Below are 23,464 nucleotides of genomic sequence, written 5' to 3' on the forward strand. Positions count from 1 at the left end.
GATGGAGCAAGAACCCTTGCTTCCATGTCCTATGCAGTAAGTCCAACCAGCTATCCATGTCATCTCTCCAGCCTACGCATAGTTAACTGTACCTATTTTCTTTCAAACAGAAGTTTTGCTAGCCTTTTCTTAAGGACCACCAGCATGGAGTTTCTACAGGTTCCCTAATAGTTGTAATTATAATTGTTTGCAAATATCTTAATATCTGATCTTGTGTTCTTCTCGTTACAGAGAATAGACTATTGGAAAGGATGTATATACACTGGAAAAAGGAACCAGAAACTGCAATTTGTCTTGACGGTTTTAAATATGTTCTGAAACCAGAGGATGCAGTTTAGCAGGTGCCAGGCATGACAACAGGGCAGCAGTGATCGACTGCACAGCTGTGGGCTGGTGAGGGGCTGGTGAGGTAGCTGTGGCAGGGACAGGGCTAGATGTGCACGGTTGGATGATGGCTGCTTGGGAGAGCAGGTGCCTCGCTGCTCTGAAACAGGCAGGTGCTGTGCAGGGGGAATAAATGGAGAAGTAGCCAAGAAGATTAGACATGCACAATGCACAAAGCTGGAGCATCAGGAGAGTGGGGAGAAAACTGGGAGGGGCCTGGAAATGAGCAATATGAACTGGCTCATGATTAGAAAGTATGATTGTCAGGGAAAGCTGAACAAACTGGGCTTGTTTAGCATCAAGAACTGAAGGTTGGTGGGAGGTGTGGCAATACTGTTGCTTTAAGAGGACAGTGTTCTTGTTTCTACGTTCCAAGTGGAGAAGTGCTCTGTTGTGACAAGGAGGATTTGGGCTGTATTTTAGGTGAAAACTTTTCAAGGGATTAGTACAGAAGCGTCAGAATTTATTGCTTGGGGAAACAGTAGAGGCTTCATCAGCGAAGATCAAGTTGGATACGTGCCTCTGGAAAAACAGAGGTGTACCGTGGCAGGGATCAGCTCTCTGAGCAGTTCCTTCTGACCTGAATATTGTGTGACTCTGTAGCAACCAAGGCTGATTTAGTACCGCCTCTCCTCTCTCTTCTTTTTGCCCAGTAGCGCAAACCACATTTTCCAGTTCTTCCTGATAAATTATATAACGTATTTTACTTTTTCAGCTATTTATTTTCTTTCCTCCGAACTCTTTTCCATTGGTCCTGTCTCTTCTTGATGTTTGGGCGGTCTAGTAGCCTTTTTTCTGAGCAGAGCAGAAGGAAATGATTGCTTTTGGTGTCTCAGTTCTGTAAACCAGGCTTCCCTGTACATCTGGGCATGATGTGTTTTTTTCAAGCAGTAGTATAACACCGATTTGTGATGTTCTCATGTCTTATGTTCACAGTGTAAAATACAAGTTTAAGAAACAGCAGTATGCAAAAAGATTTTTTTTAAATGCTACAGATGATTCCTCTGCAGGACTAAGTCTAGATACCAACGGGTTTATGTTGTATATGTCAAACTTCCTCCTGGGTATATTTGTAGAGAGACTTCTGAAGCAGAGTGTTTCCAGTCAGAACATTTAAAACAAATCAAACATCTTCATAAAGAAATAGTGAGATATGTGGGCTTGCATGCACACACGTGCACATAGTATTTTGTGAATGGTTCATATCTCATTTAGCGCTGTATTAGTTTTCACGGAATATCCCCTTGTTTGGCAGTTTTCAGATAAATAAGGAATTAAATTAAACTGCAGTGTATGAAATATTCCAGTGCTGGTGTCAAAGATTTTATTAGATTCAGAGTGCATTTAAAGATCAGTAGAAGACTTCAGGCAATTGCCAATCAAATGAACTTGTGAGAGTACCACTGCTCTCCTTTCCTCCTTGGAGGATAGGGATAAGGAAAGGCAGGCAAATTACCAGTTCTTTGAGAAAACTAAATTTATATTGCTATTCAGGGCTTTGTGTGTGAGGGGGGAGGTGGTACAAAATAATTATTTTCTTCAGGGTGTTTATTTCAGGAAGACAAATAGAGAACAGCAATGAAAGCAGTGCTCCCAGTCTTCCAGGCAATGCTATTTGAGTACTCTAAGCCTATTAATTTGTAATTTAATACCAGAATCAGTAACTTTGTGACTCTGTTTTTTTCTTTGCCTTTTCTGTTGTTTTAGGGTATATCGATGCTGTATATGTTGATAGTTAGACTTAGAAACAGACTCATTTAGGTTGGGAAAGACCTTTAAGATCATCAAATCCAACCATCCACTTAACACTGCAAGTCCACCACTAAGCCTTTTTCTGAAGTGCCACATCCACAATTCCCTTAAATGCCTTCAGGAATCGTGACTCCACCACCTCCCTCAGCAGCCCGTTCTAATGCCTAACTACCCCTACCATGAAGAAATTCTTCCTGATATCCAACCTAAACCTCCCCTGGTGCAGCTTGAGGCCATTGCCTTGTGTTCTATCACTTGAAACTTGAGAAAAGAGACGGATGCCCTCCTTGTTGCAGCCTCCTTTCAGGTCGTTGTGGAGAGTGATGAGGTCCATCCTCAGCCTTACTTTTCGCCAGATTCAACAGTCCCAGTTCTCTCAGCTATTCCTCATGTGCCTTGTTTTCTAGTCCCCTCACCAGTTTTGCTGCTCTTCTCTATAATCACTTGAGCAACTCAATAACCGTCTTGTAGTCAGGGGCCAAAAGCTGAACTCAGTACTAAACATTTTCTGAGAAGTTTGTGCACTTCTACAGGTCACTGCTCAGTACTAGTTTTTCTGTAAGAAGCTCTTTGGGTGTCTTACTGTGAAGGATATTCTCTACCTCTCAAATGCTTTTTGGCTATTTCTATCTCTCTTTCATGTTCAATTCTTTTAAAATGTTGGGCTTCCCAATAGGTGTGCAGCATTCCAATAGTAGTTTTGTGAATGTAATGTAGGAGCTAAAAGCAAATGTGCTCCTGGGCTTCCTTTTGAAATTTTCTTTCTTCCTTGTGAAAGAAACTTACTGCAGTTTGTGCAGTGTAAGGCTGCTAGTGCTTTGGAAGCCTCTTCCCTGGTGTCCAGATAGACTCCAACTGTCTGTGAGAGAGCGAGCATGCAGTGCCAAACAGATCTGCCCGGTGGGTGGTGCTAATGATTTCAGCGCGGTCGCATTTTTGCACATGATTTGAAAAAGAAAGTGAGATGGGGAAAAAGAAAACTTTCAGTCTTGGCTGAAAGTATTTCTGGAAACTCTCTGGTAGTTGGAGATTCTAAAGAATTCTGCAACAGCTTTAGCACAGGTGTGTGCCTCTTCAATATTTAAAAGAGAAGAACCTTTCAAAATACTTTAAGCTATCTGATTTTTGTTGCAAAAGACAAACATTTTTTTCCCAAATGTAATTGTAATTTTCTATTAATTTCATATAGTATTGTCTGAGTAATAAAGTTATTAAGTATTGACTGATTCCCTGCTCTCCCTCTGCTCTCAGTATATCTACAAAGGGATTCCCGGAGGAGCATCTGACAGGCTTTAAACAATCTGCCATGACAGCGTGGAGGAAAAAGTATCGTCTAGCTTGCTAATCTCTTAGCTCCTGTGTTTTCAAGATTGTTTTACTGAATTTATCAGTGTGCCCGAGTTCCTATTTCCCTTTGTAACCATTGTGCTCATTTCCATTGTTGACAGGGTTTGGTACCTCATGGTTGGATGGTCTGACTTAAAAACCCTGAGACGTCTTGTTCCCTGGACAATATGCCTACAAAGAGGTCCCTGCCAGTTTCACAGAGCCATCCGTGTGTCTAATTCATATTCATTATTATGGGTGGCTGATATTTTTCAAGTTCTTATTCTCCTCCTCCTCAACACAAATCTGACCAACTTTACTTGGAGGGTTGTCTGCTTTACTTGAAGGAATTGAATATTTGTCCTTTATTTTGTCTGTGCATCTCTCCTTTGTATTACCTTCCCCTTCGACTGATTCATAACATAGGTGGAGACCAAGGTACAATAAGGGACATGTCATATAGAAAGAACGCAACAGCTTCATCATACTATTTTTACCTGTCCTCTGTCTAATATCTTGATATAAATGCAGATGTTAGATGGGATCATTGCAATTGGAAACATCTATGCTTTGCAAAAAGTAGCAGCATCTTAGTGGAAATAATTATCTTCCGAACAGTTGTAGTGATAATCGTGTTGTTATAATGAGTGCAGTTCTCTTGGAGTTACGTTTAGCAACAGCCTTTTTTTCCTCCACCTTCCTAGATTCAGCTGATCCATATTGTTCTTTCTTATAGGGTTTAATTTGGGAGTGTGGGGGTGGAATCCGTATTTTGATGTTCTACAAATTATACCGTCAACTTCCCCGTGTGTGCATGTGGAAGATCATAAGGTCAGAACAGATAGATTGCAAAGGATTGAGGGATTGTTTTCACCCTGGGAAAACATATTTCTGGACATGATATCTATCCTGCCAGACTGATATTTGATTTAAACAAACAAACAACAACAAAAAAACAGTTTGATGATGAACTGTTTGAACTGCAACACTGCTGGTATGCTACAGCTTTCTTCCACTGTCTTAACTTCTTTCTTTTTTTTTTTTTTTGGTAGATGGCTTGGAAAAAAAGTCCTTACTGGCTTTAATTAGTAAAAGCTATAGGCAGGCAAAAAGCACTTTTCTATTCTTTGTTAGTTTATGACAAAATGCACAAAATTTGTAGTAAACTTGTGAAATAAAATATACTGCATAGTGGTTTATTAGCATTATTATTTTCTAGTAAATTGTGCTGTGGTCTTTATAATAGCAAGCCATAGAAGAAGGAATGAGCCTAGGAAAAAAGGAGTTCTAAAAATTGAAGCTGGGAGTATTAGATATATCATTGTGTGGGTTTTAGAAAAACTAACGGTTTAAAGGAAGAATGACTGAACAATATGTTTTTCATGGTCAGCTAATCTCTATTCCATTTATTAAATGCGTTTTACTTTGTGCTTCATTTGACAGTAGATTTCAGTACATCGGATTAGGCAGTTGACTGGGTGCAGAGTAAACCTCTGCAGTCCAAAGTAAGCACTATATAAGATCTAAAAAGTCTATTTAACCATTTCCATTAGCATCTATAAAGTGTTGTGATAAGATCAAGATGCATAAGATATTGTATGTTAAATTATGCAGCCAGCTGGTTGATGGTATTGCTGGAGCTGGGGGGGCTGACAAAAGATATTCTTAGGGTCAGCCAGAGGTGCTCCTTTTTAAAACTTGTTTCTATTTTTGCTTTCTGAACTTTGCATATTAAGAGTTTTTTTCTTCTGTTTAGTCTCTTCCCAAGGGCTGGATTATTTTTTTTTCTTTGCCGGATGATTTCAATGAAAGCGCTAAACTAATTAAAAATATGAGAAGCAGTGGACAGCATTTCCAGAACTATTTTCTTTGTTTTTATTCATCTGTGGTAACAAACAAGCTGAGTCTTGAAACGTGGTCAGAAGACAGTAATCATCTAGGGTATTTTTTTGATAGACTCAAAGGGAAAAAACAAAACAAAAACATGTTTGTATAAAGTCTGGGCATTTAGTAATGATTGAGAATCTGTATTGAAAACGCCATCACATCAGCTTTGAGTGGAGATTTGGAAAAAAAAATGGTAGCGGAGAAAGTATATTAATATGAATGTAGCATGAGTTTTTATGGCAGACTGACTAGGGGGAATATTTAAGAATGATACTGAAAAGGAAGCACAAAAACTGCTTGAATGAGTCCTTCTCATCTGGAACATGAAGTGTGGAAAGAGATGGTGGGATATGACAGAGGAGTATAAAACGATATGGGGAGGGTGGGTAGGGATGTGTGGCATGCTCTCTCAGGTAGTGCTAGTCTGAGAACACATCAATGAAGCTATCAAGTGCCAGGTTTAGTGTAATCAAAGAGAAAGATCCTAGTACAATGGACAAACAGCCTGGGGAGCCCCTGCCAAAGAATGTCATAAGCACAGATGTTTATGTTGAATCAAGATCCAATGAAGTTTATGAAATACATGGAAATGATGGCAGGATTAGAAAGCTGCTGGCTTGAAAACATTTGAATGTCTGTAGAGTATTGCAGTACTGTAGAGTATAGCAGTATGTATCTGCTTTCATAGCCCTATGCTTTTTTTTTGTCCTATATACAAGTAATTAAGTGGATACTCTCTAGGTTATGTTGTATTTGAGTACTTGTGATGTCTGGGGAAAAAGAAAAATTCTGTGGAAGAATGAAGTAATGAGTAAAGAGTGCTCTCTAAGGGAATCATGAAGGTGTGGGGGCCTACCAGATCTGTCTTGTGCAAGGCAGCTGGCTCACGCCTAGAGAACTTCTTGCACTGAACGTTGCAAAATCATGCATCAGACTGAGGTTCCTGTCTTGGCCAGCTGAATGGGTTGAAGTCTTAGTGAGTAGGAAGTAGCCGGAACATGCTTGTTCTACAGGAACAGTGGCAACATGCTTGGGTAGAAATTGTCATCTCAGGCAGTTTGTGTCCCAGGTGGATTATTGAGAAAGGCAAGCATTCTTTCTTTGCCTTTTTTTAACTACATAGCCCTAATCCTTCTTTTTTCCCCAAATGGCTCATTTCAGCCCATGTTGCTTGGGCAAAGTGGTCTCCTCGTCTCTGTGCTAAACCCAACACCCTTTGAAGCGTAACAGGGTTTTGTGTTTTCTGCTTTGCTGCTGCTGCACATGAAAATCCCTTTAACGCATGGAGTCCACACTGAGTAACACACTGGGTCCCGCAGCTACAGGTTGGTGTTTCTTTGCCTTGAGGACTGATGCTGTTTGTTGCAGATTCCCTCGCATCCTGCCTGTCTCTGCAACATTGCAGCACAGGTTTTCCTTTGTTTACTGCCTGCTGGCACCTGGAAAGCAATTATCTGTTTCTGTCCTCTGAGTGCCTACAAACCCCATGCTTTCCTGCCTCCCACGGTTGACTGCTTTTAAAAAGAGTGCTGTACCCATCAACAGGTGTTAACAGCATCTGCTATCAACATGGCATCACCCTCGCAGCCGAGCAGCATCCTGCCAAGGAGCTGGCACTCTCTTCGCTATGCATACTCCCCATCTGCACGCAGATTCACTTAACACCTCTTGCCCTAGTGGAACTGGCACGTGTCTCAGCGCGGGCCCAAAGCCACCCAAGCATATGGGCTCAGGCTGCTCCAAGTGTGTACAGCAGCGATGGTACTTCTGTAAAACAGGAGCAAGATTCTCACACAGGAGAGGTAGTGCAACCTTTGGGCCTGGGATGTTCTTCTTAAATACCTGTGGGCTGAGTTATACTCTGATCTATGTTTCTGACTTTTTTGGTATTACTCAGTGCTATGGCAAAGATGTACATGAACTCTTTTTCTCATCTCTGCGGAAGGTCTGATCTTCAAAACTGTTTTTTATATTTTGTTATCTTGCTTATAATTTTTGGTTATAGCAAAAACCACTAATAACATATATACAGAGGAGCCTGCTTCCAGTAAGCAATATACTGAACTGAGGATTTGATGATGGTTGATGCCCTTCCTCATCTTTCTTTTGTGTCTCTTTCTTGTGCCTTATCTCCCATAACTGCAAAAAGCTATGGAGACATACGTTTTAACCCTTGTCTTCTGCAAATCCAAGCAAATTCTGCCCATCACCCTCCCCTTGCCTATAGTTTTCTGAATGCTTTCTTATATGACCCTAGATCTCCAGCTTGGTCTTAAAGCAGAAGTGCTTGAACTTATTTTTGACCGGGGCTGCAGTGTGAGTTTGGCTAGGCTCAGGATGTTCTCTGGATGCCCATACTCTAACGCTTATGTGAGTCCAGTTCAGTCTGAAATACCACATCTGTAAGAATATCTGTCACCTGACACAGGAAAAAAAAGTGAAACGATCCTTCTGATGAAAAAGCCTATGGACTTGAACCATAAACCACTTGAACAACAAACCTCTAAGCGCACAAAAGTGGACTACAAATCAGGTCTTCTTCATATGACGACTTTAACTCTCCCCAACCTTTTTTGATTTATTCTTTTTTGGCTTCTCTAAGTATGTCCCAGACAACATGGTCTGGCCCATAGTACCAGACATTTGAGTGGCAGAAAAGTTTTCTCTGAAAGTATTCCCCTTGTGACAAAGACATTGGAAAACATGCCCTGAATGATTTATCCTTTGTTTACTCACATTTGGATGCTCAGCAAGAATCCGTTCCTTTGGAACGACAACGCACAGCACACAGAAAATCTGTGGCAAAGGGCCAGCCCTCAGGAATCTTTCCTTCCTTGCCGAAGTATTGCTTTAAAGGCAATTACCAGTAGTGCTACCCCTGGTGAGCCCTGCTAAAAGGGAAGCCGTGCTGTTAGACGTGGCAACAACTCCTCCTGAATTTCTGTAGGTAAGTGCGTGGCATACCTCAATCATCAGGTCTTCTCCAAACACCTTTTCATTTTGTCTGTCGTCAAGATTACTGTATAATGATTGGCTCTGTGCTAAATTTAGCAGAAAAAAAGAAATGGTAATCAGAAAACTAGGTGTGCTGCAGTAATATTTTTGTCTGCTTGTCTTTCCTTTGGAATTAGTATTCCAGGAATGTGGGTTTAGTGGTTGCACTGCTTAGCTACTGTGAAGAAACTTTTATGGGAAATATTGATCCAGTTGGGACCAGCAGAGCTTGCAAGGTACAAGTCATTAGATAGTGTTTGCAAGGAGTGGTCTGAGCACTTGTATGGCCCAGGCAATTCCAGATGAGCCAGTTGGATTTCTGTACTGACCTTTGAAATTGTACTTGTATTAAATATCCATCTGGGTTCTGACAGCATGATAAATCCAGAGGGCTCTAATGGACTTTTAAAATACATGTGATGCATAACAAAGTGTTGCCTTCTCCTCCTGGTTATTTGTAAAATGTTTTGCATGCTTAGTAAATGTACCCTTAAGAGATTAGCTGAAGGCCATATTTTTTCCCATGGGAGTTTGTGGAGGAATTAAATGGAAGCATTAGTCTGAATTGCAAAAAAATAACCAGTTGATCAAACTGAACAAAAATGACCATACTTATCCTGAATGATTCACCAGTGCTAGCATAAGCATTCAATGTGCTAGGTGGAGCTAGTATGACATTTTTAAAGCAGCAATAGAGAAACCCAGTGCCTGTGTAAAAGGACAACGCGTGTATATATTTTAGATCATTTGCTACTAAAATTAATGATAGGTTTCACCCCACCTGCCAAAGCTTCTTAGTCATTTTCCTTCTAGTCCAACTTCAGATAAAAACCTTTTTAGTGCTCTTGGGTTAATACATTCAGGCTGAGCAATCGCAATGCACCAGTGAGTGCCCTGCACAGGAATGGGAGACAAAGTCTGCTTCTCTGGCCAGCCGGAAAGTGCTGGATCAACAACCCAGCCTGCGGCTGGAGCAGCAGCTGTGGCATCCCTGCAGCCCAGCGCGGGGCGCTTGAGTGTGTGAAGAGCAGAGATCAGGACACGATGTGCCAGGGGAACGTGCTGACCGCTGGGCTCCTCTGCAATGTTTACCCCCCTCTCGCTCTGTTAGCCAGTAGCTAGGAGAGCATGAATGGGAAGGAGGGGACAGTGGGGCCTCCCAGAGCATCCTGAGTGCAGAAAGGGACAGAGTCCTGCTCCCCGAGCTCCAGGAGAGCCCTTGGGTGCACGCAGGTGCTTGAAACTCCCAGGGAAAAAGGAGAGCGTGCAGGGCTGCCCCCAGACCTCCGAGTTAGCAGAAGGCTGAGGCAAAGCTTGCTGAGCCATGGCAAAGCAAGGTTTTGACAGCTGTTGTACAAGAAACTGCCTCCCCAGCCCCAGGAGGCATAGAAGGAGCAGGTCCTCCTCCAGTGCCATGGTTTGTGGTATGTCAGCTGTGATACCGTGATCCTCTCCTGCTTCTTCCCCTAGGATTTTTGGACCTTGTTGAAGAATTCAGGTTTAAACAACAGACTCCCTTCTGCTCTGACTCCACCGGGTGCTGCCTGTAGCGTGGGCTCGTGCTGCAGCTGAGAAGCAGGGGGCACCCCCAGCATGCAGGTTCTTTGCTTAGTTTTGTGTGAAGGAAAGGCCCGTTGCTTTCATGGTCAGCCATCGGTTTTCTGCTTCTGATATTGGTTCAGTTTTCAGGAGTTCCTCAGTGCCAATATGTGAGGCCCTAAGTACGGACAGGTCTCAGAAGGGGTATCGAGGGCAGTGGATCCCCAGGGAAGGGATGCTGCATCTGGAGCAACGGGGCAGGGGACAGCTGAGGGATCACAAGGACAGCAGGGCAGTGGAGGGCTGGAGATCGTGCCGTGGGTGCACGTCAGAGGTGGTCTCCAGTGGGTAGCAGAGGAAGTTAGAGGAGTGAAAGCTGGTGGTTGGGGTGTGGAAGCATTTGTACCTTCTGGAGGACCACAGACCTTAGTCAAAAGGTTTGCCTGGGCAGTTTTTCGTGTTTACGGAGTCAGTGATGTTGCAGGCAGACAACAAGGGGGTCTGTGTGGCATCCACCTTTTCCAAATTACCTCCCAGATACATGTGGAATTGTTGGGACTGTTTTATAGGATTGGTTATGAGCTTAAATGAATAGCCCAAAGTAATTCATCGTGCTGGCACCAGATCCAGGAGCAGAACCCACGTTTCCCAGCTTCCTGCTAGCAGTAAGCATTAATTTCCTGTTTGCTCAGTGGGAGAGACAAGGGCCCTGGAGCAGGAAAGTCAAGAGATCTAAAAGTAGCATGTTCTTCCTACAATTTATCAACTATTCACAGCACATATGGCCAGAAAGGAAGTTTTAAATAATTTAGTCTCACTCCTTTATAACGCAGCTCAATTTAACTTAGTTATAGAATCATAGAATGGCTTCCGTTGGAAGGGACCTTAGAGACCATCGGGATCCAACCCCCCATGCCAAGGACAGGGGCACCTTTCACTGGGCCAGGTTGCTCAAAACCCCATCCACCCAGTCCTTGAACGCTTCCAGGGATAGGGTATTCACAACTTCTCTTGGCAGCCTGTTCCGGTGCCTCACCACTGTCACGGTGAAGAATTTTTTCCTTATATCTTACCCAAATCTACCCTCTTTCAGATTAAAGCTAATAGGACCGTTACCTGTGGTGCTCCACCCCTCTGATCATCCTCATTGCCCTCCTCTGGACTCATTCCAACAGGTCCCTGTCCTTCTTGTGCAGAGGGCCCCAGAGCTGCACGTAGCACTCCAGGTGGGGTCTCATGAGAGCAAAGCCAAGGGGGATGATCACTTCCCTCGACCTGCTGGCCACGCTGCTTTTGGTGCAGACCAGGGTATGGTTGGCCTTCTGGGATGCAAGTGCACAAGTGGAGGATCTACTGCTTGCAGTGTGAAGTTTGTGCCAGGGTTTAGGCATTCTTGCTGCACCTAACTGTTGAGAGTTCATCTTTCAATTCTCAGATGTTCTGTGTTCCCACACGTTGCTGCAGCCTTGCTTCCATTCGGTACCTCTGCTTTTTTGCCTTTTTCTCCCTCCCTTCAATTTCTTGTTGTTACCTTTGCTCTGTCACTGAGGCAGGATGAACCCCTAGTCAGAACAGTGCCCCCTGACTGTTGAATAATGCCTTTTCTTTAATAACTTAATTTTGAGATGCATCGATTTGTACATGTATGCACCATAGTTGGTTATGGTTACAGGGCTCAGCCCAGAAGTCTCTGAATGCATAGTGCATTCACCACATGGATGACTGATTTATTCTTGTGCTCCTCGTTTAATGCTGCATTTTCTAAATAAAATTTTGATTTATGAGAAGTCAAGTGATTCCTCAAAAAAAAATCCAAAAAGGGTGCCCTCAAAAATGTGTAACCAGCAAGCTTGTTCAAGACAACTGTGGGGAGTTTCTAATCCCCAGGTTATCCAAACATGATTTTTTAACTCTGTGCCAACATATTAATCGAATTCTGCAAACCTTTTTCATAGTGCAAATACTTCCATTTTCAAATCAGAGGTACGATATGGGCTGTGAAATTTTAATTTCACAATATAACAGAATATTTTGAAACACAACGTAAATACTGACTTTAAAATTTCAACATTATTTCTATTTTTTAGAAATATATCTACCTGTAAAATAGCCCAGATCAGGCGGGTGATTTTGTTTTTTGGTCTTGACAATATAATGTTTGAAAGGGCATTTTTTTCATTGGTGCCCCTAGTGTTTTTTGTTTGTTTGTTTGTTTATTTTTTATCTCCTAGGGGACATAGGGAAAACTCCCATTCTGATCTACATGCATTTCTTTGGCTAACCCTTGCAGGCTGGTCCTCTGATATTTCCCACTGATGTGCTCAAGCCTGGAGATGTGGTTTGGATTTTGATGCATTTTCTGAAGTTCTAAAATTTCCCCAATGTAAATAAACTCCAGAATTGTCAGCTTACCATGCTAATGTATGTGCAAATGTTAAAAACTTTGTATTCTTTAATTCTGTTTTTTTTTTTTTAGCTTTGTTGGGAACTTGGTTTCCAGAAAGCTGTACACTAAAGCTCTGTACCATTATTTCTCAGCCTGTGCACTTTTATCCTGCTGTGGCACCTGAATGCCTCCCCAGGCCTCTCTTCTTCTGCCTGAAATCTCCTTGTTACCATCCCAGTGGTTTCTGAATTGTAGAGATCCAGGAGGCCATGGCAAGTGCTCAGGAGCTTGCTATTTGTAGGGATGATGAGAGCAGCTGAAAGTGGTACAAAATATTTGGGAACAGCTCTGTTAAGTGTCCTGGGGAAGAATAAGTGCAGGGAATGCTGGAGTGAAAGGCCTTGGTATGTCCCAGAGTCTCCTTAATTTATTTGTAGCTATGAGCTTCTAGGGAGCGCAGAATTAGGCCTTACCCTTCACAGTTTCTGGGCATGTATGTGAAGCATCCTTCTAAGAGCTGTTTAGCTCTATGGCATCATCTCAGCTTCTGGCAAGTATTTTCCTACAACTCGTGGTCTGCATAGGAACTACCCACTAAACTGAGTACAGCTCTCACTGCATGTTTGCAAAGTGGATGCAATGGTCAGGAGGGAGAGTCTTACGGCCAGCTGCTCGCATAGGACATCCCAGTTCATTCCAGTGCTTCTCTCACTATTGCCATGTGCAGGGCTTCAGGCGCTTGCCCGTGGCAGCCTAAGTGGTTGCCCCACAGTCATTTCAGTGCATGAAGTGCGCAAGTGTGGAATTTCAGCCACTCCCATCACCCTCTAGCAGCGTGAAATGATTTTATTGAAATTGATTTTCAGTACAGAAGCCCTTTCCTCCAATTTCTAAGGATTATCTTACACATCACCTGAAGTATGTGCTGACAGCAGCTGTATGAATCAATTACTTACAAGCCCAAACCTGTTAACAAAATAATTATGATCACATATAATGTGGTAACAGCAGATTCCCTAAAAAAAAAAAAAAAAAGACTATTTCCTTAGAAGATAGATTAGCTTTCATGTGAGTGTAGTCGGAGGCCAATTATAAAGGGAGGTCAGATATCTAACATCAGGAGTAGGATATGTTAATTTTGTGACATGAAGATTGGGGCCAACATTCTATGATTTTTGAGCAGAGATGGTTGTGGTGTTTTGCAGGACCTATACAAGTGATTTACTGGGTACGACCTCATCTTGCCAGGCCCCCATCTGTCCCTGGTCCCTGCCTTTTCTTATCCAAACTACCCATTTAATCTGGTATTATTTCTTATGTAGTGCTGCAAGGTCAACATGCTGCCTGCCCAGGTGCTCTTGAACGTGCCTGCTGTATCATGGATAGCTTGCCTGTTTTGTGTGCATATTGTTCAACGTGGGCATCCACAACCCGAGAGGTTTGAGTTCCACAAAGTTTTACAGTATGCATTGTTACCTATATGGTATCCGATAGGACTATAGATTAGAATGTGTTTCTAGAAATTTTGAATAGCTATATTTAGGTTTCTGGCTTCAAGGTTCTCTTTTATAAACCTCTGTAATTGTGGTTGTACTTCTTTAGGTTTACATTATTTTTAATTCTTTAAAGCCTTCAAGAAGGGTTGTTTTTCACTTTTTTTTCTTCTTTCTGTGAAGAGCTGGGTATTCTAACTGGAATATATAAATATATATTTGGTGGGATATACAATTTAGTACAACTATAATGTGAATTCCAGATCTTGCAGTTGTTTGTAGATGTCTTTAATGATTCGGATTTCTATAGTGTGACACTTCACACCCTAACATAAGTTTTAAGGAAAAAAAAATAAAGTTTCTTATTGCCCTGAATCAAAGAGATAATGTACTCACTGCAGCTAAGTATGGCCCATTTCTACCCTTACACACGTGCATAATTCTCAGTGACACACCTTGTAGCTGACAGTAAGATGTGACCCTACCGTTCTGGGTTTTTCATGTCAGATCACTCTATTGCATGCAATGGAATAACTCAAATCAGCATTTGATCTTGTGAACGTAATAAGCAGTCCTTTCCACTGAATTTAATTCTGATCGATCAGTTGGGTCTCACATTTTAAAAAAAAAAAAAAAAAAAAAGCTTGTACATAGGATATTTCTATTCAGTATGCTGCAAGGGACTGCTACACTTCAGGATAGATCCTTGTAATGATGTGATGGTAGTCACTGTGCTGTGTTTGCATACTAATCAGATTGGTTCATGAAGCATTATACTTGAGAAACCCTCAGCTGTGCTCTGTAGAACAAATTTGATCTTTGATGCGCAGGGGAAAATCTTCAAGAGTATAAAGCCTTAAGTGTCTCTGCTAGTGTTTTGATTACTACTTACACATGTTTTGTAGGTCTGATGTCAAAAAGACTTGCTTCTCTTTAAGACACTTGGTGCTTAATAAAGAAAAATTTGAACTAATTCCCTGTGGTATTTTTGTGCAAAGCTGCATGGCCTGGAAGTGGTGATCTTTGTGTTGAACTTGCCTCATCAAGTGATTGTGTTTTAATAGACCTTCTGTACTAGCACTACAGGAAAGCAGATATTTATTATGCTGCGATGCGTATTTCTATCGGGTAACTTTTCACTGACTGTGTACCAAAGGTAGAAAGTCTATGCCTTTTTCTATACGGCTGTTTTTCAGAAAAGCCTGAAGTTGAACTATGCTTAGCATTACAGTTTCTTTACCATAGTAATTGTCTTGTCATTACTAAGACTAAATATCCGTGCTGCTAATAGTTTCCTTCATGATAACAGAGGAAGGTTGGAGATGAGTTTATTTTGGTGCCTCTACTGGACTTGGAGAATCAAAGGTATTAATGTGACCATGTGTGACTCAAAGCAGTTTAAGCAAGGTCCAGGGCTTCAACTGACCCCATCCTGCTAAGAAAAGCATACCGTGTGTGGCAACGACCACTGCTAGTGTAGACATTTATAAGAGGGTGAATTCCCTGTTTAATAGACTTATAAAGGGTGTTCAAATGCTAGCAATTTTGGGGGCGGAGAAGGGAAATGCTTTATGTGGGTTGGATCTACTGTCTCGTTGGATGATATATTGAAGGACGAAACAGAATATCCAAAGGCATGCAGAACAGGGCATCAGGAGAAGCAAAGAGAATGTGAAGCTTTGGGCTGGTGCACAGCCCTGCTGCCATGCTGGGGGAGGGAGGTGACGAGCACCAGATGTCGCAACCAGGCTGAGACCAGCTGAACTCCTCACACCTTTAGCCTGAGTTGCATGTTAAGCTGTCGCAGATCGTGGCTCAGAGAAGAATTACGGAAGGGATATCCTTTCTGCGTAGCGTCAGGGTGCAAAACTGCACCTGCCGGTGCTGTAGTCCTGGTCGGTATCTCTGGGGGGAGCAGCGCTGCTAATCTGGTCCTGCTGCCAAGCCAAACCATGGGGCACCATGCCCCTGAGGTGTGCCAGGCTCTCCTCCCCTAGTGGGGTGCAAGCAGGACAGTGGCTGGGGCTGTGTGGGATGTAGTGTCCGGCTGGGATGCTGCCAGAGGGATGGGGGCAGGCATCCAGGCTGGGTGACAGGGACTTGATTGGATCCTGGGACGGAGATGCGGAAGGCCTCGTTCCTGGATCCCGATGCGAGAGCTCTCTTGCCAGCTGCCCCTTCCCCTCCTGGCTCCCGGGGTGCTCTCCTTCCCCTGACCCATCGGGGCTCCTGTCGGGCTTCTCAGCTCCCTGCAGACGGGGGAGATGCTGGGCTGGAGCTGTGGGCGTTTGCATCTCCAACAGGCGCATGTGAGCAATGTGCCTTTAAGACTAGCAGGAGAGCAATAGTATCCCCCTCCCTCCTGTTAATTGTAGCATGTTTTTCAGCCATGCTTTCCAGTCACATTCGCAGCTTGTGAGAGGGAGCAGCGCCGAAGCTCGCCGGCTGAGTGCTGTCCGTGCCGGCTGGGCAGCGCGTGCCTGCCCGCAGCGTGGGCGCCCACAGGTGCTGGGCAGCGCCTGGGGCCACAAGGCTTGGTGCCGGGAGCGGGAGCCCCGTATCCCTGAGTCCCAGTGACACTGCTGGGCTCTTCCACATCATCTGCGTTCCTCACCTCCTCGCCTGCTTGGCCTCCAGCCGCCGGTCCACCTTGCTGGCTGTGATACCCCAGTGGGCCCTCCCCTGGGCTCCCGTGGGAGCTCCGAGCAGCATTTTGCTGGAGCCAGGGGACCTGCAGCGGTCGACGCAGCAGGAGCTGTGCGGTGCCTGGCTGGGGATGCTGTGGGCTGCCGTGGGAATGCCTGCCTCCCAAAGTGACTGCAACTAACTCGAGGTTGGGACTACTTCTCGGAGGATGCCCTGTGTGTCTTCACTCTCTCCCCTCTGGCCTTGCCGCAGAATATTTGGAGTTATTTGCTTGCCCCTGCTGATGGGGTACGGAGTCCCAGGCCTCCAGAGGGTTAAGAGCATCTGCCTTTATGCCAAGTATTCGAGCAGGAAATAATCTGCAGAGATACATGTGCAGCAATTCAGCTGCTGATGCTCTCCCAGGCGGCTGCTGCTGCAGTTCGGTGTGTGTGAGAAGCCACGCTGCTCAAAGAAGATGCTTTCCTTGTCTGTCCGAAGTGCTGGGCATGGCAGCAGAACCCCGGCTCCTGGAGCTGGGGTAAATATCTCCACCCAAGAGGAATTATGTTGACCTGCAGGCTCTGTTGGCTGGCTGAGGTAGGAGCTGCTCCCCGTGCAATATGCTGTGATCTTTGTCTGTGGGCTACAGTCCTCTCCTCATCCTGGGCTATGCGATCAAAAAGATTTCAGTGGAAAATGGGTTTAGTTTGCAGCCTAAAGCCGGGCAGAAATGCATGTGTGTGCGGTTTTTGTGTGTGTGGCAGGAGGGAGAGGGGAGGGAATATCTCAGGGATACCTTTTGTGCCTGGCACTAAAGTTGTTGCACTTAATTGGATCAAACTTGCCTTGGTGTCTGTGAAATGCACCTGGGAGCTTTTGTTTCTTCCTAGCGTGACCTTCTGAAGGGGCTGGCTGCAGTACATGGGGTTATGCTTTCATTCAGAAGCAGAGGTACAGTGCACTCTACAGGTCCTTTCATTCTGCTCCGGTGGATGTGGGAAGGACAGATGACACCCACACAAAGTGCTGCTGACAGCGAGGTGGTGTTTTCTGGAGGAGTGAAATTACACCAAGAGGGAGAAAAGAGGCACCCTTCTCAGAGGAAGAGGGGTGCTAAAGCTTGATCTTGGTATTTGGAAGCAGAGAAAGAAATTCATTTTAGGAGCTGTCTGTGGATGAGTCTGTTTTGTGCTTTGCTTTCCCAGCTCTGTGGAGAGGAGTTCTGTTCATCTCTCCTAACTGCTTTTATTTATTTTTTTTTTTCCCCCACCAATACCTAGGGGAGTAAAAATGCTAATGCCATCAAATTTCAGCGTACGGTTTCCTTGGGCTTGGGCTTCGGGCTTGTTTAGGATGGTGCCTTCCTGAGACGTCTCTAGCAAGATCATCAGCAGCTAACGCTGTGCCTTTCTCACCAGCAGAGCATGCGTCTTTTTTTGGCTTGTTTTGAGACCTCCAGCGGGAGCTTTACTATGTAAAGATTCAGTTGAAAGGGAACTTCTCAAACGTATTCTGTTGGAAAAAGCAGGGCGTTGGGCACTGGGTACCGATTTGATACCAGTTCTCATGACTAACTTACACGTGTACATTTGCATGTTGGCTTTTGAGCACATGAGCGCAGACCCTACCAATGAAACCTGCCCGTGCAGAATAGGTAGGCACTGCCCAGATCCCGTGCCTGGATCACATGGAGTTTTGTGCGCGTTTCTGGCATTGCCAATCTATTGAAATAGCACGGCCAGCAGTGCCGCTGCTGGGTAACTGTTCCAGAACTGTTTCTGTGGCCTCGTAGCAGAACAAATGTGTTATTCATAACTTCACTCTTTGAGGGAAAAGAGTAAGACTGTCTTCTTCAAAAGCGACTGAAAAGGTTTGCAGTGTTTTCTCTTAGTCAGGGCTTCCAGGCTGGCGTGTGTTGCTGCCCCTGAGTAGGTTGGTCACAGCATTTATTATTGCCTCCTGAACTTCCCAGAACTGTTGTGCCATGCTTGAGTCAGCATTGACCTATCTTACAGGGAAGACTAGTAAAAAATCCCCCTCTTTAACAGTAAATTGGGGCAGGAAAGAACATTTTTTTTTTTTCTTCCTTTTTTTTTTTTTCTTTTTTCCAAGAACAGGACACTTGTGAGGCCTCCTTTGGGATCCTGTAGAGAAGACCTCCGCTGCTCTCTAAGAACTCTGTGTTGGAGATAGAGGAGCAGGAGTGGGTCTGGTGCATTTGCTTCTGCATATGACTTGAGAAGCCCCAACCCCTGTGGGGGACGGAGGCTGTGGTGGTGCCTGGGGAGCAGCTGCTCTGCTCTGTCCTGTGAAAGACGATCCTTGTTACCCAAGCAGGAGGCCAAGCTGGGTTGCAGTGCTCCATAGCAACACACACGTCTCCCACAAAGGGGAGAAAAATCTCCTGGTTTCACCCAGAGGTGAAAATATGAATGTATGAACACCCAGTGGAATCTCAGCAGTGCAGTGCTGGCATAAGGTCATCTGAATAGCTTCTCTATAAAAATGCATTTATAAAATGTGGTGAGCATTAAATGACCAAAGTACCCGTGCAGGAAACACCAGATAGAAAACATATATGGTAGTCATCCCATTTACTGCAATTTGCACCCAGGCAGAATAGTGATTAGAACTGGCTGAATTAAAGCAAAACGTTTCTCACAAACATGCTTTCAAAATTACAGACAAGTTTTCTGCTTGGTGGACAGCAGCTGTTTTGGCTATCTTTGTGCCGCTGTTGCAGTAAGTATGTTTTTTATAATGTACTTTGCTAAAAGAGCTAAGTGTTGGAGCCTATTCACGTGCAATATGATCTGAATGTACTTATGGGAATATGTGCCTTATAGTTGTACTCCCATCCAATCAGGAAATAAAAACACAACATTTGACCTACTGATTATTTCTAAACAGCTTGTTTTTGGTCAGTAATGGTTTTGCATTAAACTCTAATTATGTGGAAGTCAAGAGCTGTTTGCTGGAGTTAATAATGATAATTTTTTAAGTTGTAATTTATGAAATGAGGGGTAATCAACACTGAGTGTCACAGGAGCTGTACTGCGATATCTTCCTTGGTCCGAGAGTCACAAAGGTGCGTGGCTTGGAGAGCAAGGCAGGATGCTCAGCATGGCCTTTGGGCAGGAGCTGCCAACGTCTCTCACCGTTGCCTCACTGCAAGACAGGGCTAAGTTTGATGTTCGTCTGGGTCCAGTGGTGACCTGGAATCAGCAGTGCTGGAATCCACGTGGCTTTTGCATCGTCTGAAGCAAGCGCCCAGCCTCATCCAGCAGCTCTTGTGACTGCTGAGGCACACTTGTACAGCTTGCCAGTAGCGTCTTCTCATCAGTCACAGGTGCTGCAGAGAAAGGATAAGTGCAAAAGGAATAAAATGAATCTTCCAGAACTGTTTTCTAGGGAGCGATGTCCCTGGATTTTGTGGGGGGATAAATGAAGGTCAGTAATTAGGTGCCTGCAGTCTTTCAGCAACCATTTCATTTTCGTGCTTTGGATGCTGCTTGTAAATCAGCTACAGGTGTTCGAAGCCTGTGGTCCAGAAACTGTCGAGTCAGAGATAAAACTGTGCCTTTTTGACAGTGACTGGAGTGTCTTTAAGAGATTATCCTACTGCAGTTGATATCTATCTGGCTTTGTACCACTTACAAAATGCGTTCACAGTAGGTGGTGGCATCAGCCTCCTCTTAGTGAATGCAGATATTTATATTATGCAAAAGGTTTTCTCACTTTACTGTATTCAGATGATGACTGGAAATACCGTTCTTGTTAGATAAAAAATTGAGTCTGACTTTAGAGGTGAATTCAAAGAGCAATTTATATTTAATATATATAGCAGCAAATAGGAACAAAGCTGCTTAAAGATTACTTTCGTGATGAATCATTATATGGCTCTCACCAGTATGAAAAGCAATAAAAGTCAAAAAGGAGTGCTAGGATTTAATCACTTAGAAAATGCATGGAAAGGGACCTGTATTGTAGACAGAGTTTTTCATCACATCAAAGTAAAAGTGCTTTCAGGTGAAACAGTATTAAGTGACTTTTCACCTGAAGATGAGAGACAGTTGCTATCTATTGTGTATTGTTCCAGAAGCTTATTTTCTTTGGCTGTTAGTTACTCTTATTATTGAAAACACTTTAAAAAGCATAACTGACTTCCATTCCCAATCCCTGTTTCAGGGCAGATGCTGTCATTACTTTTTCTTTTGAATATTATCATTGTTACTACTAATCCTAATTAAATGTTGTAACTTCTAAAAATCAGATTAATTTGGGCCATCAGGCCAATGCAAACGCTGTAATAATTGGAGCTCGTAAAATGTTCAAGGGACCGTAATTTTACTACAGAGCTGCAATGGCATGTGTCCAAGGATCGTGCTACCTTTGTTCAGATGACACGGATTGTAATGTGTGCACTTATGCGTAATGCAGCACGAATAGAAATGATATGTTGCTCAGCTGTTGAATTGCACACACTATCCATAAGTCAACAAACATTAGAGAAACGACATCACCTCTCCCATCAGTGAAAAACTCTCTTCTTACTATAAATATTGTATGAATTGTATGGTTTCTGCACGAGAGCTAAGTAGGCAGGTAGAGCTGGGAAGCTGCTGTGCACCAAAACCCGCAGTTTGTTCGTGAGCTTTGTGGTAGTGGACCCTCAGCTCACCCACAATGTTTCACCCTAGGGCTGCAGTCCATGAATTCAGCTTGCACAGAGGCTACTTCAGCTAATTTGATCTCCAGCCAGGACACACGCCTTCCTCACCGCTTCAGGCTCTAGGGAGCGGGACAGATGTTGTGAGCTTCTGATAACCTGGTTCCTTTAAATTCTGTTTTGGTGTTTTAGTCTGTTTGCAACAGATACTAGGTAGCAAATAATTAATTTCAGTTCCAGCTTGAACAGTGACAAAGTTGGTCTTTCCACTTCATCCCAGATGAATTTCTGAGGCAGAGACATCAGGGAAGATCTCACTGGTCATTATGGCTGTAATTACCCGGCACTGAAAGACAGAAGGGGATTAAACTGACACTGCAAACATTTACATTGAAGTTGGTTGTTTAGATTTTCCTCACAGCTGAGGAAAAAAGCACTCTGCGGGAGCAATTACCACTGCTTGTTTTAGAAGTCTGGGGTAAGAGAAGATGAATCACAGGCTAGAAATGCCCCATCCTTGCTATTTGTGCAGTCAGTCTGCAGAGTTGGCCTGGGCTGGGGTGGCTGCAGCACTGCGTGGGATGAACCCCACCAGCAGCAACAGTTAAATCCTAACCCCAGAAAATGCTCAGCTCCACCTCGGCTGCTCCAGGCTCCTTGGAGGGGTTTGGAGGAAATTAGAGGTGATGTAGCTGAAATAAGGAATTCCGAAGTGTTTTTATTTTCATGCCAAGACTTGCAACGTTTTGCCATGAATGCCTTGTTACTTCCTTTTTCATTATCTGTAACATTTAAGAAACTCTGGGCAGATATTTAGGATTTCATAACAGCTACTGCTTACAAAGGAGGAAAAATAAGATTGCAGAAGCATATTAATTATCTACAGTTTAATGTATGTAGTGGCTTGCAGACAGTTATTGTGGACATTGTTATCTGAAAGACTGTAATTTTAATGGTTTTAATGGGGGCTATTGTAGGTTTACTGAAACTCTTATGGTTATTGTTTAATTTTAATACGGGTCCTATTTGGAAAATACTGTATTCTTTTTATTTTTATGGTACGCAGTATCGTGTGCTCGGCTTGTGATAGTAAAAACAGAGTTGAATGCTGGAAAGAATGCAAATATATCTGTTTCAAAGATTACTCTTGCCTTAAGAACCCACCTATTTTAATTGCTGCCTTCGTTTTCTAAAATCATGCAAAAATATAAAATCTAGTGTAAGTACATAAGTCTGAGAAGCGTGTCATGGATATGGTAAATATCTATGGTCTAACATTCCTAGGCTTTGTAAGACCCAAAATGATTGTTAGGATGATATAGTTTGACCTCCTGATAACACCAGGTGGAGAAAACTTTATCCAACAATTTCTCCTTGCCTTTCGGAAGCATATTGAGCCTTGTTTAAAGAGCGTAGATAACTGGGACTCAAATGTGTCCTGAGGGTGGTTGCTTTTGTGAGTAATTATTTCCAATGCTTAAAAAAAAAAAAAAAAATCCAATCTGAGTTTATTTCCTTGCTCCATATGTTAAATCTTCTGCCTTTGTCTACTTAATTAAGGAGCCTGCTACTAATAGAAATCATTTTACGTGATGTGGGAAAATCATTGTTCAGCGTTCTTTTCGTTAAAGCAATTATTTTATTTAAACTCTTTCCACACAATCTGTTTTCAGGCCCTTAAACAGTATGTGTTTCCCTCCCAGTTTTTCAGTGTTATTGAGATGTGGACATCAGAGGTGGGTATTCCGGGACAGCAGAACAAGATATTCTGCTAACATTCCCACTGACTCCATATGCAGAAACCTTTCTAACCTTGGACAAAATTGCCTCTCTTCAAACATCCAACGGTGTTATTAGCTCCTGTAGCTACAGCATGACCCTGGGACCTCATGTGCTATTTATCTGCTGTGACTTCTATATAATATTTAAGTCTGATTTCCAACACAGAGTACATCCTTCTGTATGCCCCACCATGGCATTCTTTGACCCTAGATGAGCAGACTTGTATTTTGCTGCGTTAAAATGTCTGATATTTGGCAGGCCTGGGCTTATGATAAGAACGGAGTCGTTTGGCTGTAGCTGCCTGAATCTGACCGTATTTATTCCTTAAGCTAGTTCTGAGTTGCATTGGGCTGAGAAACTTGTCTCTGTAGGCCCAGTCAAAAGCACTTCTATTCGCTGATGGTTTCTCGTTAAAATTACATCTTATTGATTACCAGTGATTTTTAAAGTGTTCTGTAGTAATTTCATGTAATGATATTCTTATTGTCAGTACTCAGTGTGTCACTGAGGCATTTGCAAAGGACAAGTTTGTAATGCAGCAGCTTTGCCAGCATTTTTTCCCCATCCTGCTTTATTAAGTGGATTAAAAATTCTTTCAGTGTTATCAAATAGGGCTGGCTGGGA

At 43.3% G+C, this 23,464-nt stretch overlaps 1 protein-coding gene across 4 annotated transcripts in view; it reads left to right on the top strand.

Annotated features, from left to right (window-relative positions):
• Positions 1 to 23,464, top strand: part of HTR2C (5-hydroxytryptamine receptor 2C) — a 282,289-nt gene that overhangs the window by 41,628 nt on the left and 217,197 nt on the right. Inside the window, exon 1 of one of the 4 annotated variants that reach the window (XM_013183337.3) lies at positions 16,091 to 16,986. The exons of 2 other annotated variants lie outside the window; for them this stretch is intronic. The gene's annotated coding sequence lies outside the window, so the exon portion shown is untranslated. Of the gene's footprint in view, positions 1 to 16,090; positions 16,987 to 23,464 lie in introns of those variants that run through there. One more of the 4 variants, XM_048080691.2, reaches the window with a different exon arrangement.

This window comes from Anser cygnoides, chromosome 13 (assembly GCF_040182565.1).
Source record: "Anser cygnoides isolate HZ-2024a breed goose chromosome 13, Taihu_goose_T2T_genome, whole genome shotgun sequence".
Lineage (NCBI taxonomy): Eukaryota > Metazoa > Chordata > Aves > Anseriformes > Anatidae > Anser > Anser cygnoides.